General features: G+C 46.8%; 3 protein-coding genes across 3 annotated transcripts in view; 2 read left to right on the forward strand and 1 right to left on the reverse strand.

The window, feature by feature from the left end:
* Positions 1 to 19,683, forward strand: part of LOC309550283 (uncharacterized protein) — a 1,519,274-nt gene that overhangs the window by 684,674 nt on the left and 814,917 nt on the right.
* LOC309550756 (uncharacterized protein) overlaps positions 1 to 19,683 on the forward strand; it is a 137,484-nt gene that overhangs the window by 115,889 nt on the left and 1,912 nt on the right. The gene's annotated exons all lie outside the window — the stretch shown is intronic.
* LOC309549994 (uncharacterized protein) overlaps positions 1 to 19,683 on the reverse strand; it is a 277,984-nt gene that overhangs the window by 84,309 nt on the left and 173,992 nt on the right. The gene's annotated exons all lie outside the window — the stretch shown is intronic.

A 19,683-nucleotide genomic window follows, 5' to 3' on the forward strand; every position in this document is an offset into this window, starting at 1 on the left:
GTTACCTCTATATGCTCCACTTGTCCATGTGAGTGACCCTTGCAATGGATAAGTCCGGAAAGGAGAAGATCCTGGCACCAGTGTCTGAAGTATTTCTCTATAGTCCTTCAACTTGCAGGATACCCCACTGACAGGGCCTGGAAACTGGCTGGGTGCCCTGCCATCGAGGTCTGGAAACTGGCTAGGTGCCCCACAGATCAGATCCTTTAATTAATGCTACATCCCCATGCTGGGATCCCATTTGCCATCTGTAAGTTTAACAATAGAGTCCTTAACCCATACAAGTACCCTGACATCAGGGTGCTCCACTGTAACTTGACAATCCATGTTTTAGTTACTAGTCTGGTTGCTAAAAACTGATTTGCATATTAACACCCACCTGGCCTAACACACCTGGAGTTGTACAGATTATGCCTGGGCTAGAGAAAAGTTAAAATGGAACTCTGCCCTTCCCCAGAAGATCTCTACTACTGGAGCTGTTATAACAAGTGCAGTAATTGAATTCAGAGTGGTTATATGGACCCCCAGGCGTTGGCACAATAGAAGCAAATGGCTACAAAAGGATCTCCGGCAAGGCGGCTGTAGGAATCTCAGACCGCATGGGTAACCCATGCCAGACATGCCACAAACGTTGTCAGGGTTTGTTTTTTATATGAAATCATAAATAATATGGATTCCTAATGAGATATGCAGAATGAACTTAGTATTACAAGTCAAATAGAAAGATCCTTGGAGAGTTGTTTTCCAAAGACATACACTGAAACTGAGCGGAAGGTCTGACTGACCTTGTTGGCTGCTGGTATAATCCAGCTGCTTGTATTCTGAGATAGTGGAAATGGTAACTTCTAAATTAAAATTAAATTCTTTGTCATCCTAAATTCCTAGATTGAAATTTTTAGTCATACTAAATATTGTGTAGTTACATCATATTAAATGAACTGTCTTACGATAAATCACATTTATATATACCATAAATGTTCGTTAGTGACTTGACAGTGCATACATTGTTCTTTATTTTATTGTTACGCAGCCCGTACTTTCACTGAGAATTTTATTGTGCTTAACATTCTCTACACAGAATAAACAGATTCAGGAAATTAATCAAAGTTAATGTGGTTATATCTATTCATTTTATTTTATGTTTATTTAACACCAAAAGGCTGGAGGCTCTGTTGTATAATGAATAATAAAATAGTATTGCTGACTTGATTAATTGTGTAAACTTCCTGACAAAGTGGAGACTCAGAGGTATCATAACCAACAGCTGGGAAGAGTGTGACCGTAGTACAAGAGACTGGCTGGGCAGCCGGTACAGGACCAGCAGAAGTAGAGTAGGCAGCAGGCACAGGATCAGCAGAGATAGGCTAGGCAGCAGGCACAGGATCAGTGAAGGCAGGCTGGGCAGCAGGCACAGGATCTGTGAAGGCAGGCTGAGCAGCGGGCACAGGATCAGTGAAAGCAGACTAGGCAGCAGGCACAGTATTAGCAGAGGCAGGCTGGGCAGCAGACAGGGGATCAGTGAAGAGTAGACAGGCTGGGCAGCAGACACAGGATCCATAGAGGCAGGTTTGGCAGCAGAGGCAGGCTGGGCAGCAGGCACAGGATCAGCAGAGGAAGGCAGGGCAGTAGACACAGGATCAGTCAAATCAGGCTGGGCAGCAGACAGAGCATCTGTCAAGACAGGCTGGGCAGCAGACACAGGATTAGTAGAGGCAGGCACAAGATCAGCAGAGGCAGGCTGGGCAGCAGGCACAGGATCAATAGGGGCAGACTGGGCAGCAGACACAGGATCAGCAGGGGCAGGCTGGGCTGCAGGCACAGGATCAGATGAGGCAGGCTGGGCAGCAGACACAGGATTAGCAGGGGCTGGCTGGGCTGCAGGCACAGGATAAGCAGACCACTGGAGGATTAGTGTGCCACTTAGGCTCGTGCGCTGGTTCGGAGAGCAATGTAGATGGTGGATGCCGTGGGAGTGCCGGCGAGGGAGTGGAGCTCGTCTCGATCCTCATCTCCTGTGACCACTAGAGAGAGAAGCGAAGGGATCCCCGGTGCTGCACATCCACACAAGTAGTACAATGGTAGGAAAGACAACCTCAGCCTGGGCTCCCACCAGGACACGCCCCAATGCAATTTGCTCCGCCCCCGTAGCTTAGTCACGAGGATCCCCATGACTAAGCTCCAGGGGGTGAAACAAAACCCATAGGGGGCATGGCTTGGTGGGAGCCCAGGCTGAGGTTGTCTTTCCTACCATCATACTACTTGAGTGGATGTGCGGCACCGGGGATCCCTTCCCTCCTCTCTCTACAGGATCAGCAGAGGCAGGCTGGGCAGCAGGCACAGGGTCAGCAGACACTGGGCAGTAAACAGAGGATGAAGACAGATTGAAATGGATTTGTGGAATCTGGTTGAGCAACAGATGTAAGATCAATGGAGTCAGGTTGAATAGCAGGTAGATGATTAGTCAGACTGGACAGCAGGAGAGGTATCAGCAGAGTCAAGCTGGGGGCTAGAACATGGGCTTGGTGCACAGTGGCTTTAAGCAGTGGTGGAGGGCTCAACTTGGCTGAGTGAGTCAGTCTTTCCTAAGGATGGATGGAACTTCTTAGAAAGGCTTGAGAAGATATTTTTGCAATAGAGTAAAGCCAGGGTACAGAGAGTCCCAAATGTGAAAAGGCAGCAGTAAGAACTGAAGCTGAGTATGGAGCAGACTGGCCCATAGTTGATGCAGTGCCAGACACCTGAAATGACATGCACTTGTCATACAGGTGCAGAAAAATTGGGCCTTGAGTGTTGGTGGTGCCTGAAAAACTGTAACCCCTCGCAGTTACTCTTCCTGGACGCAGAATCATGCCCTGCTGTTTCAAAATATTGAAACAAGCATTGAAATTGAAAATTGGGATTTGGCTGTTGGTGCTGCCATAAACCAAAAACATTGTTGGAAGCTAGCATAATCAAGATTCAGGAATAGGATAGGCAGTATTCAAGGGATCCCAGATCCCTAGCAAATTCAATCAGTTACATCAGCATCAGGGGCTTGATAGCTGCTGTTGATCCAGGACTGATTCATTTTGATAAATGTCAGCCAGTCCATGGAGTCTGTGGACAGATGCATCTTTTATCCATCATAAAACCTCCAGCAGTACTGAATGTCTGTTCGAAAAGCACGCTGAAAGAAGGACAGGCCAGTAGCTCCATTGTATATTGAGCAAATTCTGGCCACTTTTCCATCCTCAAGACCCAGTAACCCAGTGGATGCTCAGTTGGAAAGGTCTCCAAGTCTGCTCTTGCCCCTAGATAATCCTGCACCATATTCTGCAGACGCTGCCGATAGTTGCTTAAACCTAACAGCCCTGGGCGCTGAGGACTAAAGAATTGTTTAAAGGCATCTTTCAGCCGGCCGCCTTCTCCACTGCTCCTCCTTTGACCGAACGAAGCCTCACAAACACGTTGTCCAGGAAATGGTAACCTCCCACTGTCTGGAAAGGTGTTACACAATTTTTTCTTCAAGGCTTCCCTGAAGATGTTCTCTCTGCTCCCTCTGCGAGGGAAGGATGGGCTCTGCAACTTTACTCTTGTAGCGTGGATCAAGAAGGGTTGCCAACCAGTAATGATCCCTCTCCTTGATACCACGTATCCTCGAGTCCTTTCAAAGGCTTTGCAGCATCAGGGAGCCCATGCAACATAATTTTGAGGAGGCATGCGATTCTGAGTCCTCTGGGTCACTGAGGATTACATTGTCAGGAGCAACCTCTCCCCAGCCACGTACAACTCCTGGGGTTTCTGGGGAATGAAAACCATCCCTTGAAGACTTCTGTATGTTATCCTCTACATCCATGCTGCCACAATCCTCCTCCTCCTGTGTGCTTTGTGACCCCGCATAAATGGTATCTGCATAAAGGGGGCCTTGTGAGGAAAGGAAGTCCTCCTCTCCATCCCGCTGTTCTGCCTCAAATGCCATGTCCATGATTCCACGAAGCATGTGCTCCAGCAGGAAGACTAGAGGGATAGTGTCACTGATGCATGCATCTTCGCAGCTCACTATCCTTATGGCCTCCTCAAATGGTGACAGGACAGTGCATGCATCCTTTATCAGCAGCTACTGGCGAGGCGAAAAGAAGCCAAGCTCACCTGAGCCTGTCCTTGTGCCATACCCACACAGGTACTCATTGATGGTCCTCTGCTGCAGCCGCTGCAGCATTGCCAATGTTTAGTTCCACCTGGTGGGCATGCCACAAATTAGGCGGTTGTTGGGCCCGGGTACCTGTTCAAGAAACGCTGCACCACCAAATTCAGGACATGTGTCAAGTGTCCCTGTAGGAGGGCAGAGAGAAGGTTGGTGCCATTGTCGCATACCACACTTCCTGGCTCAAGCTGTCGTGGCATTAACCACCTCTGAGCCTGCCTCTGCAGAGCTGACAGAATCTCTGCCCGGTGTGGCTCCTGTCCCCTAGACAAACCAACTAAAGCACTGCATGACATCTTTTAGCCTGATTGCTTGCATAGCCCCTTGAACACTTAGGGAGCACTGCTGGTTCAGAGGACAATTGAGCAGAAGAGGCCATAGAGGAAGAAGTAGGGGAGAGGGGGGAGCAGACAGATTTGGCAGAATCACCACCAGCTTTTTGGAGGGGTGGTGGTGGAAAAAGCTCCAGAAACTTGACCTGCATCCTTCCCAGCTGCCAGCAGAGTTACTGTCAAGGTCTTACCTTGCCTTCCTGTTGGCAGCCATCTTGGACATGCGCAGACTGCTTTCTTTTATAAACTCTGTTTACATCATCACTTGTCTGCTGCCTGGGCGTTGCTCAGTGATAATGTTGCACACCTGATTATATATATCACCTGATGGCTTTCAGACCTTGCCCTTACATTTGTGCTCCAAGGTGCATCACTGCTAGCAATCCTCTGGTGACTTGGCTTGGCTAACGACCTTCCTGGTTCTGGATTCCGAATCGGCAGATGACCCCGCATCAGACGACGACCCAGCTTCAGCAGACTACCCACTTCTGGACTCTATCTCAACTTGGATGACTACCTGTTCCTGGACTCGATCCCGGCTTGGATGACTACCCGCTTCCGAACTTGCCCCCCGGCTGTTCTTGATTTTGCTATTCTCTCTTGCTGTGCAATTATTATTGTTGCGTAAATAAATTACTTTTTTTTTACTATATCTTCATGTGATCTGGTTTCCGGGCACCCTGACAGTTACCCAGTGTGCTGTGAAGGAAATGACGGTGCCTGCCGGAGTCAGCAGTAATGTGAACCTTCCTGCTGGCCGCTCTGTCCAACGAGGCCAAAACATTGCCTTCCACATGATGGTACAGAGCTGGAATGGCCTTATGTGAAAAGAAATTTATTTTTGGAACCTGCCACTGGGGTACAGCACATTCCACAAATTCACAAAAAGGGGGTAGAGTCTACCAGAAGAAAAGGCAGCAGTTGTAGTGCTAGCAATTTGGCCAAGTTAGCATTTAGATGCTGAGCATGTGGATGGCTGGGACAGTATTTTTTTATGGTTCAGCAACTGGGGTAGTGAAATTTGCCTACTGGTCAAATCAACAGGTGGTGTACTGCTAATAGATTGGGTGCAAGTACCTGTGGCACCCATTGCTACACCGTCATCCGTCATCCCTCTCAGTGCAGATTTTGGGGAGAGGTATAGTAGGGGTAGAGATCCCAGATGAGGAGTAAGGAGAAGTCTGCATTTTATTATGATGTGGGTCTTTCAGGTGCTGTTGCCAATGGACTGCATGGCAGGTCATCATATGTCTTGTCAAGCATGTGGTGCCCAAGAAGCTGGTGTTCTGGCCACGCTTAACTATCTTCAGACAGAGGTTGCAAACAGCAACGCTGTGGTCTTCTGCACATGTGTTGAAAAAAGCCCAAATTATTAAACTTTTTGAAGTTAGTGGGGAGTTAGCAGCGCCCTGCAGCTGTGGAGCTTTGTGATGTGATGCAATAGGATGGCTGCCCTTAAGCAGGCCCCTAGAGAACATCCTGCCTCATTGGAGTTGTGTGCCTCCTCCTCACTTTCCTTCTCTATTCTCTCAGGCACCCAAGTACAGTCAGTGACCTCATCATCCTCTCCTTCCTTGTCACTGGAGCAAACTTGGCAGTATGCTGCAGCTTTTGGAACACGAGGCTCACTCTCTAGGCTCACGTTATTCCCTTCCTTAACCTGGGAACCAACATTCGAGCATTCAAATTGCTGCGCATCCTCCAGCATCATGTAACGGACACTGTGATCAAATAATTCAGACGACTCCTTCGTGCAGGATGTTAAGGCTACTGAAGGAGTAGCTGTGGACAAGGAGCCTATGAAATAGACTGCTTTGGCAGCTGCGGTGGAAGGCAAACTAGTATGAGCCTGGGTAACAGAGGATGAGGAGGATGAGGATGGCTTAGTTATCCACTCCACCAACTCTTCTGCATGTTGTGGCTCAATAACACGGCCAGCACCAGAAAAAAGGACGGGTATGCCCCGCCTCCAGAGTATGCACCATGTCTGCGACCACCACTTTTCACTGAGGACACAGAGGCTGCTTGCCCTCTTTTAGTGGCCTGTGAGTGTCTGCCTCTCCTTGTTGGCCTTTCGGACATGATGGGGATTTTTGGAGGGGTTTTTATATTTTTTTTATTATAGAATGTGGGATGGAAATATGATAATTGGGTGCAATAGTTTTGTGCTTGGTGCACTATAAACTGTTTTATTATTCTTATTTATTTTTTGGGGGGGATTTTTATAACTTTTTATCATAGAGTGTGGGAATGAAATATGGTGCTTGGGTGTCATACTTTTGTACTTGGTGCACTATAAACCGTTTTATTATAGTTTTTTTTTAATAAAGAAAAACTTAATAAAGCCCAAAAAAAAGAGAAAACCCCTGCTGATGCAGAAGGAATAGCTCCTACGATGCTAAAAGGGGGACAGTAATTATGCCCTAAATAAAATTAGTGCTGCTGCTCCACAAAAAAAAACCCTGCTGATGCAGGAGGGGGGACAGCAATCATGCCCTAAATATTATTAGTGCTGCTGTGCCACGAACAACAACAAAAAAAAACACTGCTAACGCAGAAGGGATAGCACCTGCGATGCAGAAAGTGGGAGAGCAATTATGCTCTAAATATTATTAGTGTTGCTGTGCCACGAAGAAAAAACCCCACCACTAATGCAGAAGGAATAGCACCTGCGATGCAGGAGGGGGGACAGCAATCATGCCCTAAATATTATTAGTGCTGCTGTGCCACGAACAACAAAAAAAAACACTGCTAACCCAGAAGGGACAGCACCTGCGATGCAGAAGGGGGACAGCAATTTTTCCCTAAATATTATTAGTGCTGCTGTGCCACGAAAAAAAAAAACACTGCTAACACAGAAGGGATAGCACCCGCGATGCAGAAGGGGGGACAGCAATTATGTCCAAAACATTATTAGTGCTGCTGTGCCACGAAAACAGAAAAAAAACACTGCTGACGCAGGAATAGCACCTGCGATGCAGAAGGGGGGAACAGCAATTATGCTCTAAATATTATTAGTGCTGCTGTGCCGTGAAAAAAAAACCCACTGCTGACACAGAAGGAAAAGCATCTGCGATGCAGCAGGGGGGACAGCAATTATGCCCAAAAAATTATTAGTGCTGCTGTGCCACGAAAAAAATTCAAAATAAAAAACCCACTGCTGGCACAGCAGGAATAGCAGGAGCTGCTGCTGTGCTACGAAAAAATAAAAACACTGCTGACGCAGAAGGAATAGCACCTGTGATGCAGAAGGGGGGACAGCAATTATGCCCAAAATATTATTAGTGCTGTTGTGCCACAGAGAAATAACACTACTGACGCAGAAGGAATAGCACCTACGACACAAAAGGGGGGCAGCAATTAAGCCCTAAATAAAATTAGCGCTGCTGTGCCACAAAAAAAATCACTGCTGAGGCAGAATAGCACATAGCACCTGCGACACAGAGGGGGAGTACCAATATTGCATCAACAAAACCAGAAAAAATGTTGAAAAGAAAAAAATATATATCAATGTAAAAAAATGGGATCAGTGGGGTGACATAGACGTGTTGTATACACCAACACTTCAGTGGCCCTACTACACTGTATTACACAAGAATCACAGCACAGCACTACACTGACTGCACTACACTTTGTTACACAAGAATCACAGCACAGCAATACACTGACTGCACTACACTGTGTTACACAAGGATCACAGCACAGCACTACACTGACTGCACTAAACTGTGTTACACAAGAATCAGCATAGTACTACACTAAACTGACTGCAGTACACTGTGTTACACAAGATGAATCAGCACAGTACTACACTACACTACACCGACTGCACTACACTGTGTTACATGAGAATCAGCCCTACACTGCACTGCACTGACTGCATAAAACATCAAAGCACAATCCACTAACTACCTGCCTAATCTCCACTCCTAACACACTACACACGACTGCCATGTAAGCAGCAGCCTTATACAGTGTGGGGTGTGGACTTAGCCCCTGAGCCATGATTGGCTAAAGGCACCCTACCCTTGGCCAATCATGGCTCTGACAGGACATTGTGTATTAGCATAAAGGTCAGGTGCATGCTTTGGCCAATCACAAGCACTTAATGCACTGCAATTGCGTAGTGCATTATGGGGTGCTCATTGGCGGGCGAACTTCCCACTGAACGCCCCGTGTGTTCTTGTGTTCAGTGAACACAAGAACACCCGATGTTTGAGTCGAACTTACGTTTGACTCGAACATCAAGCCCATCACTAATTATGGGCTCTACTTTGGATACCCACTTCCTCCAGGCGTTCACCCGTAGATTTCCACCGTAGGCCCACTGGCACAAAGACGGTCTTTCTGGAACTCTGAAAAATGTTGTAATCCTCAATCCTGGCCCGATGGCCCAAAGGATCTCCGGACCAGCAATTGGCAGTCTTTAAGTTCTCCTGAGAGGGTCGGCCCTCTAGTATAAGCCCACTAGCCACTGGTATCTTCTTGAGTTGTCCCCAACCCCTTTCTGCAGGGATAGAAGGGGAAGAGGTAATGGACATAGGCCATAAGCCCCAACAATAGCTGGACTTGAATGTTCCTTTGCTGTAGTATATTTGTTTTTTTTTTTCTCCAGACAGTAAGCATAGGCTAGCCAGCCTTAATTGAACTGTGTATATTTTCTTCAGCAGTAGAAATCTGGATGGGGAATCCGCACAGTCTTCCCATCCTTTTCCTGAATTCGGATTGACCAGGTCTGGCCCGATCCATCTGGGCGGCGTATGGCTTGGGTACAAAGAGGAAGTCCCATATAGCTTCATCACACCAGAACTCTCTTTTGCCCTCTATCTCAAGCATGACCTCCTGTGGAGCATAGGGATAGTCATACCCATACTCTAAGGCCACCTTCCTCTGTATCCACCTCTGCATTCTGGAAAATCTGGGGAAGGTCTTCCTATTACCTCTCCCAGCTGAAGAATATAGGGTCTCCTCTCTTTTGATGAGGAAGGCGTAGGCCTCATTTTGATCCCGAGCCCGGGCATGGTTACTAGGTGGGGATAGATCTGGGACCCTATTAACGTAGGCCTTACAGAACCCCAGATTCCTCACGCACTCTACTCGCACCACGGAATCCCTAACCTCCTCATCAGTTTCAGGTGGGCCAAGACTGGCTGGACTACTCAGATCCCCAGACCCCCAGTCCCATTCAGTCTCCTCCTCAGACTTCCAAGCATCCAATCCCTTCTCCAAGGATCCGAACCGATTCTGGAAGCTGGGAGACTCACATCAATGGGCCGACCTCTTCCTCGCTGCTCATATTTGCAGCCCCGGTCACCACTGGCCATCTTCTCCCCTCTGCCTGTATGAGAGCATACTTTGCTTCTGCCGCTGCAGCTTTTGATGCACCAGGTGGCCGCTCCCCAGCCCACACTACCTGCATGCATCCTGACTCGGACATTTGGGTCTCCTTCCATTTGCATGCTGGACCACTGACAGACTGCATGTACTCCAACTGCATCATGAACCACAGCACTCCTCTTCCACGGCCCAGGAGAGGCCCGACTCCGAAGCCAACAGGGCATGAGTGACCCCGGTCTCCCATGTCACACTCAATCTTCTGGGCCGATCTTCACTTCTCTCTGCCCGCAGCAGCAGATTGCCGCAGTGCCCGCACTGGCCCCAAGCTTGCATCCGCATGGTAACATTCAGACACTGACTACATATTAGGCCCAAGTGCTCCACGCCTCCTCCGGTGCACAACGCCAGTCTTCTATCGGGCACTAATTGCACCTCTGTATCCCACAGGGTCGATGTCAGCTCTCAGGTCTGCTCAGCAGGATCTCCGCCAACACGTGGGACAGCCTCCGCACTCCGGCTCACTCAGGTACTCGCCATTTTGCTCCTCCACACACGTGTCTCCCTCTCAGCCCCACACGGAGGCGGAAGTAATTTATAGACTTTCTTTCCTGTTTCAGATTGGCTGTGCGTGAGCGGCGTCTCCACCCACATCTCCAGATTGGCGGTGACTCCTCCTGCTAGGCAGAACTTTCCAGCGCACGCTTTCCCACGCGGTACAGTAACCCTTCCGATGCTGCTCCCTCTCAGCTTAGCCTGCATGGAAGTTACTGTAAAGCGGACTGTGCCACTCAGCTTGCACGCATCCACCATCCTTGCTTGTGCCAGGGCTCCAACTGCACCTCCATCACTCTGAGCCAGCTGACCCTCCTTGCTAGTCAGTAGAATTGTCCCGCTGTCAGATGCACGGCCAACATTTCTCTTCTTAGCACTTGTACAAGCAAGACTCACCATACTGTAGTTGAAAAATGTCCCACTGTCATTAAACGCATGGTCAACAGATTTCTGTACAGCATCCACTTTGTCACTATTTTGGAAGAATGTCCTGCTGTCATTGGATGCACGGTCAACATTTTCCTGCATAGCTCTAGCACACACATGGCTCCCGGCACACTGATCCACATGCCCTGGGCTGCCATTTTCTCCGTCCACACTTGCACCATTTACTGTTAAGCAGGCACAGTCCATTTTCACAGTAAGATGCAACTCTTCCGCTCTCCAGGACATTACTTGAGAAGACAATTCACAGTTCAAACAAAGGTTCTTCCGTTGCCATTGGCAACCAGCGTTGTGCATTTTATTCTTCATCCCACTCTCCCTATCTCCTGTAGAGCAGGCCTCACACTTCTCTTGAGCATTAAAAAACAGTCCGTGAGAGAAAAATAAAATTTTTGGAATTTTTTCCACGGCCGTTGCCTTTAGCAACCATTGCGGTAACCCAGGGCGATATCCTAGACGAGCCCCCAAATGTAGCACTGCCCCTAGGGAATTGCTGAGATTGGATTCCCCTGGGTTACCCATAGCAACAGTCTGTAAAAATGTATCCCTTTAACGCTTGGCTCAGACAATGAACGGTCCAGGGGATTTGGTTTTTGTGTTTTATTTTGAACTGGGATGGGAGAAGGGATGAGTGGGATACTCTAACTATGAACTATGCACAAATCTGAGGACAACTAGCTGCAGTGTATGCGGCAAGGCCGCTGCTTCACTTTGCCACAGAAGTGAAGATAGATGAATAGGCTCCTGTTACAGTTACGCTTCAGGGTCTCAACTTGGCACCCCCTTTCTCACTTGCTGTGTGTGTTAGCCCCTGTCCACTCACTCTCACTGGAGTGGTCCCCTTCCTGGGCAGATCCCTGGCAAGCTCCCTGGTACTCACGGACACTGTTTTTCCTCAGGTTGCTCTGCCACTTGCTCCACTGTCAGTATCCACTGAACCTCCTGGCTCAGCACAACACTTCTGGTCCACTAAGCCGACCGACCGTGACCACCTTCCATACTGACAGGAGGAGAGACAGCCGTCACCCTCCTCCTGGGACCTGGCTTGCCGCCCCAAAGACGCCCTGTCACATGTGCTCCTGGCTTTTATGACCTATCCCAGGATGCACCACTGTTGTGCCAGCCCACTGGGACTGCCATAAAAGCCTGTGTGTCACTGGCTGGGTATCCTCCACTGTCCAACACGCTCCCCTGTTGGATACAGTGGCGACACTCCCTCAGCCCAGATGAATCACACATGGACACATGCAACAGGCAGAACTACTGATCAGGCTCCCCTGATAAGCAGGCAGAGCAAAACTATCCTTTTCCTAGCACCTACCTAGGAGGGTGCTACAGTAGCCTAGGAAATGTGAATTTGTAATTCAAAGGATTCAGCTCCGATTGATTTCAATGAGGATCGGGTTCCAGTGTCTCCCCAGTTTACTGCAGACAGATATACATTTCCTTATGCCTTATGTTTTACAGATTCCTCATACACGCTCATACATTGTACGTGTTCAACTTTCCAACCAGGACTGAATGAACTTGGCAAGATACTCTCCCCATATTGAGGCTATGTGGCCTTGTATGGTTCAGGAGGGAGCATGCTCACTCCCCACCCCAAACCTTGGGCAGTCTGGGCAGCCAGGCTGCATGGTCGTATGAGGTTCTGGTATGGATTTTAGGTGGTTTCCTCTTAAAATCCATACCAGACCCAAATAGTATAGTATGATTTTATTGGGGACCCCACATGGGTCATTCACCTGTCAGCTGGGAATCCCCAGCTGACAAATGGAAGGGCCAGGTGGGGATACGTCATCAGGTGGTAGGGCGCCAGCAGCCACTGGCTCCCTATTAACCTAACCAGCCTGAGCAGAAAGCTGCCACATCTAGAAATGGTAGTAAAACTGCAACTTAAGGTTTTACTTGGTTAAATACCCCTTTAGTTCAGTTATTCACTGACCCACCTAACAATCCATATTCTGTACAAACATCATGGGGTCAGTCCAAACCTGGAGTTAATTCCAAGTTGTCCATTAAATGGTCCCTATATGGTGGGGTGATCAGATGTCCCCGGGGGCAGTCCTCGGACTGAGGACACTGTCCCCGAACCAAGTCTGTCCCCGGTTTTGTCTCCGAATTGGATTCTAATTTTGCCACCTCATCTCTCCATGCCTCCCTTTTCAGCCTGACCGCAACAGTGCCCACTGTCACAGGGATTGGAGCCTTGCTTGCAGTGCAGGCCCCTGTTTTGCAGCAGGGAGCAGACCAGCTGTAACTTTAAGGGAGGACAAATGAATCCTGATCCTCCTGATTCCTGACCTTGTTGCACGCTACGTTTCCGTGTGATGATGCTCAGTAGTAGCTCGAGAACGGTTTAATCCCATAAGGTAAGACAGCGCTGAGGGACCTCCTGACTAGTGATGGGACGAACACCCCCCTGTTTGGTTCGCACCAGAACATCTCGAACAGGGAAAAAGTTCTAGTGATTACACAAACTCTATTAAAGTCTATGGGACACGAACATGAAAAATCAAAAGTCCTAATTTTCAAGACTTATATGCAAGTTATTGCCATAAAAAGTGTATGGGGACCCGGGTACTGCCCTGGGGGACATGTATCAATGCAAAAACAATTTTAAATTATCACTTTTACAGAAGTAGTGATTTTTATAATGCCTAAAGTGAAACAATAATAATTTTAAAAAATTCCTTTAAATATCGTGCCTGGGGGGTCCCCTTAATGTGCCTGTAAAGTAGCGCATCTGTACGATGTATGTAGCCTGCTGCAGCAATACTGACATTTCTAAATGAAAAAATGTCATTTAAACTTGTGCGTGGCTGTAATGTATTGTCAGCTCCCGGCCATACAGATGCCATGTCCAGCTGACCAAGATTTCCCATAGACGCCAATGTTAAAGACGCAGAGCAGTGCCATGCCAAGCTTACCAATATTTCCCATAGACGCCAATGTTAAAGATGGGGAGCAGTGTCATACCAAGCTGACTAATATTTCCCATGAACGACAATGTTAAAGACGGGGGAGCAGTGCCATGTGAACCTGACCGATATTTCCCAAAGGGGGAGAAAGTGCCTTGTATTTAAGTGGTTAGGGGAACTCTATGACAGAATTTTTAAAAAATACGGCATGGGGTCCCCTCCAAAATCTATGCCAGGCCCTTTGGGTCTGGTACAGATTTTAAGGGGAACTCCACACCAAAATTGAAAAAAAAAAACGCGTGGGGTCCCTCCCCAAATCCATACCAGACCCTTATACGAGCATGCAGCCTGGCAGGCCAGGAAAGGGGGGGGGGGAACGAGCGAGTGGCCCCCCCTCCTGAACAATATCAGGCCGCTTGCCCTCAACATGGGAAGGGTGCTTTTGGGTTTCCCCCAAAGCACCTTGTTCCCTTGGGCCTCTTCCTGACAACCCTGGGCTGTGGTTTTGGGGGTCTGTGGATGGGAGCATTTTTGGAATCTGGAAGCTCCCTTTAACAAGGGGGTCCCCAGATCCCCCCCCCATATGAATGGGTATCGGGTAAAAAAAATAGTGTCCCCCGATGTAAATCCATCGTCAAGCACAACGCTCGCCGCACCAGAAAAATAGAAAAAAAATTGAAAGAGGCTTCCGCCTCTTCTGAATGCCGAGCTTGAGCTTTGACAGCTCTTTTATAGACAAGGGGTGGGGCCACCAGGTTATGTCACCTGGGGGCACCGGCCCCTTCTGTCATCACGTGACATCATGTGACGTCATAAGGAGGCAGTGATCTTAATCCCTTTCCTGGCCTGCCAGGCTGCATGCTCGGATAAGGGTCTGGTATGGATTTAGGGGGGACCCCACGCCATTTTTTAAAATATTTTGGCGTGGAGTTCCCCTAAAATCTGTACCAGACAATAAGGGCCTGGTATGGATTTTGGGGGGGACCCAATGTGGTTTTTTTTTTTGTTTTTAATTTCGGCGTGGAGTTCCCCTTAAAATCTATACCAGACCCAAAGGGCCTGGTATAGATTTTGGGGGGACCCCATGCCGTTTTTTATTTAAATTCTAGACCAATTTTCAGCTTTTAGTGCTCATTGGCATCTATGGGAAATCTTGGTCAGCTTGGCATGGCACTGCTCCCTGTCTTTAACATTGGTGTCTATGGAAAATCGCAGTCAGCTTGGCATGGCACTGCTCACAAACTATAAGTGGCAGGGACACAAAACTTGGGGAGCACCGAGAGGGGACCCAGGACTACAACATATCTATACATTATAAAAGTAGGGTATGCATGTACACTACATTGACTGCACTAAACTAACTCAACACACTATCCACTAACTACCTGCCTAACCTCTATTATCACACACTATACACGGCTGCCGTGTAAGCAGCAGTCTTATATAGTTTAGGGCGTGGACTTAGCCCCTGAGCCATGATTTTGGCTAAAGGCAGCCTGCCTTTGGCCAATCGTGGCTCTGACAGGACATTGTGCTGTGATTGGCCAAAGCATACAGGTCAGGTGCATGCTTTAGCCAATAATCATTAATTTATTTCCTGTACCAGCGCAGTGCATTATGGGGCGCTCATCGGTGGGCGAACCTCCCGCCGAGTGCCCCACTTGTTCGTGTGCTCGGCGAACACATGACCAGCTGATGTTCTACTCCTGACACCATAAAAACTAAATTCCGATTAAGTTGCTACGGTGCCTAACTGTTCCTTAAAGATTTGTAGTCTAACAGTTAGCTCTATATAGTTTATTATGTTCGAAGGTATCCTACATGTTGTTACCATGCAATCTTTTCCTGTTCTGAATTGTTAATTTATATTGGTATTGTTGAACCAAAATTCTTTGGTAAAAAAAAAATTCTAAATATTCATTGAAATGTTTTTTCTCTATCTTATCTTCTTAACATTTGGTAGTCATATCCCAAAAAATCTAAGTATCTTTTTTTTCTTTCATCTCATTGATGAAATGTGAGAAATAATGTATATATCATACAATAATTCTATAAAAACATACCACATACACTGCAGATATCATTGGAGGAAAATATACTTATAAAATAGTTCACCGTTTACCAATAAAAAAAAAATATGTCCATGGATTTCATTTTAAAAATCTGGTCAACTTATTTTATGGTGACCAAATTGGAGAAGGATCCCCTTATATCAGTGGTCAGTGAAGAAATCAATTCTTACATTGTTATTAAATCGTTGTTACTGAGAGACAGAAATTGTTCATTGTTTCAGGAGCCAATAAAAACCTTTGGAGGAACCCTGTCTGAGGAAGGCTGGACTAGACAGTAATATATTTCTATCCCCCTTGGTGGGAGTGGAGATGACCCATCTATAAGTATATACAGTACATACACAAACAGTACACGGCCGTGTTCACACTACGAGACGTCTCTCAGGGTTGTATTTCCTCTGAGCTCCACAAGCTGGTAATCTCACTTCTACCTAGACAGGAAGTCTCTATGGAATACAGACAGGAAGTCTCTATGGAATACAGACAGGAAGTGATGTCAGGTATAAATAGGAAGTTCCGGGTGAGAGGTGAGTTGGGAGGAAATAAAAAGAAGACATTCTTGGAAGTGGTAGCTGTGGAGGTAATAAGATCTTATTTTCTATTTACACCCAGTAACCCCCCCCGTCATGTCCGTCCTCTTCCTCCATAGTCACTGTGACGTCTTTTATCTCCAGCAGATGATGATACACATATATATAGTGTGCAAACCTAGATTAACCCCTTCAGGGGCAGAACATTTCCCCACTTACAGGGACAGAACATTCTCCTCATTTTGGAGATGTGTCACCTTTCCCATCAATCATCTTCTCCCCTCATCAGTCTATACTAACGGATTATATGGATTTTATTAGTGGGGGGATGGGAGGTTATTTAGGGGGGACTGGAATATGTATGTCTTTATTTTTTAAGATTCAAATTTGAATAAAGAGGGAAAAATGTCATTTGTAGTAAATGTCCTGAAAACGAATGTCTCCATAATGATCCGTCTCCGGAGTACACGGAGATCACAGAAATATGATGTGTCATGGCAAAGCCCAAACACAACGTTCATCTTTCAGTTTAGGAGAGGTGGGACGCACCCGGGAGAACCGATTCTGTGTGTACAGAAACCTCACAAAGCGCCCCTCACAACTTCTCCTCCCAATGTCCTTCAATCTGTGTCAGAGAATCTTATGACATCCACTGACCTAACCCCCTCCTTCTAATGTCCCTCCATCCAGAGTCAGAGAATCCTATGACATCACACTGACCTCACAGCACCACCTCCTCCTCCCAATGTCCCTCCATCTAGAGTCAGAGAATTCTTCGACATCACACTGACCTCACAGCTCCTCCTCCCAATGTTCCTCTATTCAGCTGTTTTCTTTTTATTCAATGGTCTTAAGATGTGGGTTGACCCTTTGCATTCTCACAAGCAAAGCAGGATGGTTGGTCCTGTGTTGTGTGTAATGACGCCCGAATTCTTTTTACCTGCGGAGTGTGGGGGTCCTGTGTGGGTAAATTATACCTCAGTCTGAAGTGAGGCTTTGATAGAATGGAGACCTGACCGGAGAGTTGAGGAGGATTCTGGGAATACCATTTGATAAAGCGCTTCGCAAACTGTTGGCGCTATATAAATCCTGTATAATAATAATAATTTTACTATTTGTGTTCAAAACTAGAGCTTTCCTCCTGTGAAGTCTGAAGATCATATGACCATCACAGTGCCCTCCCTCCCTGATAGAATAGAGAAATAAAAAGAAGATTCTAGAAGTCACCGGAGAGATCATGGAGGAGAGGTGAGCGGTGCTGGGAATTCTGGGACATTATCCAGTAACAGACAAGGGATGTGTCTGGATGGTGACTGTATCATTGTGTGTGTCAGGTCCCTATAAGGTGTCAGGATGTCACTGTCTATTTCTCCATGGAGGAGTGGGAGTATTTAGAAGGACACAAGGATCTCTACAAGGACGTCATGATGGAGAATCAGCCGCCCCTCACATCACTGGGTAAGAGGAGACTTTATTGTAAAGGAGAGAGCAGTACGGAGGATCCACCTAGATCCCCCATCATCTGATAAACACATAGAAACAATGTATTTAGTCAGTGTGTGTGTTTCCTACAGATGGATCCAGTAATGGGAACCCACCAGAGAGATGTCCCCGTCCTCTGTATTCCCGGGATTCCACACAGGAAGGTCACACCATCCCTCACCATCATCAGGTAGATGAGGAACAATCACTGATAGTTATGATTTAAATACAAGCATATTTGTTACAATGAATATCTTTATTTTATATTTAGAGTGAAATCCTCAGGGATTATAATATTGTTGTTAAAGAAGAGTATAAAGAGGAGGATGAGGAGTATGGAGTGATAGAGGAGTTTTCAGGAGGACAAAAGGATATGATGGAGCCACCTAAAACGAGGAACTTACCAGAACTATGTCCCTGTCCTCTGGATTCCACACAGCAAGGTCACACAATTCCTCACTGTTTCAAGGTTGGTGCGATGGAGCATCTACAACATGGATTTGTGGAGACAATGTGTGGATTCTTTTTATGTGACCTTATATATTATAGTTGATATTTTCTCTCATTTTCTGAGTTTAGGGTGAAGATCTGATAGATATAAAAGTTGAGGTTAAAGAAGAAGAGGGGTATGTGAAAGATGATCAGCAGTCTATGGAGGAGGATGGAATAACGGGGATATTTATAGAGGAGGACACTCCTACAGAGATCCGCACAGGTGGGTTAATAACAATAAAAACATTCCTCCACCCATACTGCTCACTGATTGGGCCAGAGTAGGGTGGGGACTGGGTAATATCAGCCTGTAATACCCTGGTCACTTTCCTGAGCTGTGTTCCCTGTCCTGTATTCCTCTAAAATTATCTTCCTTCTCTGTGCTGCAGACACAATTTATGTATCTAGACTGGAGTTATGGAGTTTCTGGGGTTCAGCTGGTAGCAAAATGTTTATTTTCACCATAGATGTTACTAGACCTTGGCACCTGGGGTCTTGGATGTCTTTCCTCATACCTGAGTCTAGTAAGATCTCTAACATAGCAATTCTCCTGGAGTTGCTTACTCTGTTTTCTGCTGGCCGTGCCGGGTGGAGGGATATGTCTGTATAGTCTCAGACCCAAGTCACTGAGTGCAGTCTCAGGAGATGTGAGGCAGCGGTGTGGGACCTCTGCAACTTATCTCATGTAAACATTTTAGCTTCCACTAATTACTGCATACCAATATTATGAGTCCTGACCCTTACACTGTATATTTTATATTGTACATACATACTCCTGACCCCTGCATTATATACTCTATGTTGTGCATTACATACTCCTAACCCCTGCACGATATACTACATGTTGTACATTACATCATTCTGATACTATATAGTCCTCTCTGTTGTATCGCATACAATATGTTGTACGTTGCATAGTCCTGATTTCTGCTTTCTCCCCTCTACCCACTGCTATATATACACATAATATGGATTCTCTTTTGTTACACCCATTTTCTACCAACTGGACATTTTATATCTGATGGTTTGATTGGAGCACAGACATTTACATGTTGATAATAATGTGATAACATCCTCAAACTTTGGAATTATATACAGAAAAAGATAATGAGGGAGGAGCCAATATCCCAATGATGGTGGTCTACAGGATCAGTCCAGTCTTCATCTTGGTTGTTCTCCCCCCATCCTCACTCTCTGACCTCTGGTGGGGCTCAGCCCCGCTGTTATTCATGACTAAATCATGGAGTAACTAAGGAAGTGCAGGACTTGTGTTGAGAAGATGGCAATGAGTGATAGAGGGGGTGGGGACACTCGTCCTATAAACCCCCTAATCACTGT

This window comes from Pelophylax lessonae (assembly GCF_965119305.1).
Source record: "Pelophylax lessonae genome assembly, chromosome: 3".
Classification (NCBI taxonomy): Eukaryota; Metazoa; Chordata; class Amphibia; order Anura; family Ranidae; genus Pelophylax; species Pelophylax lessonae.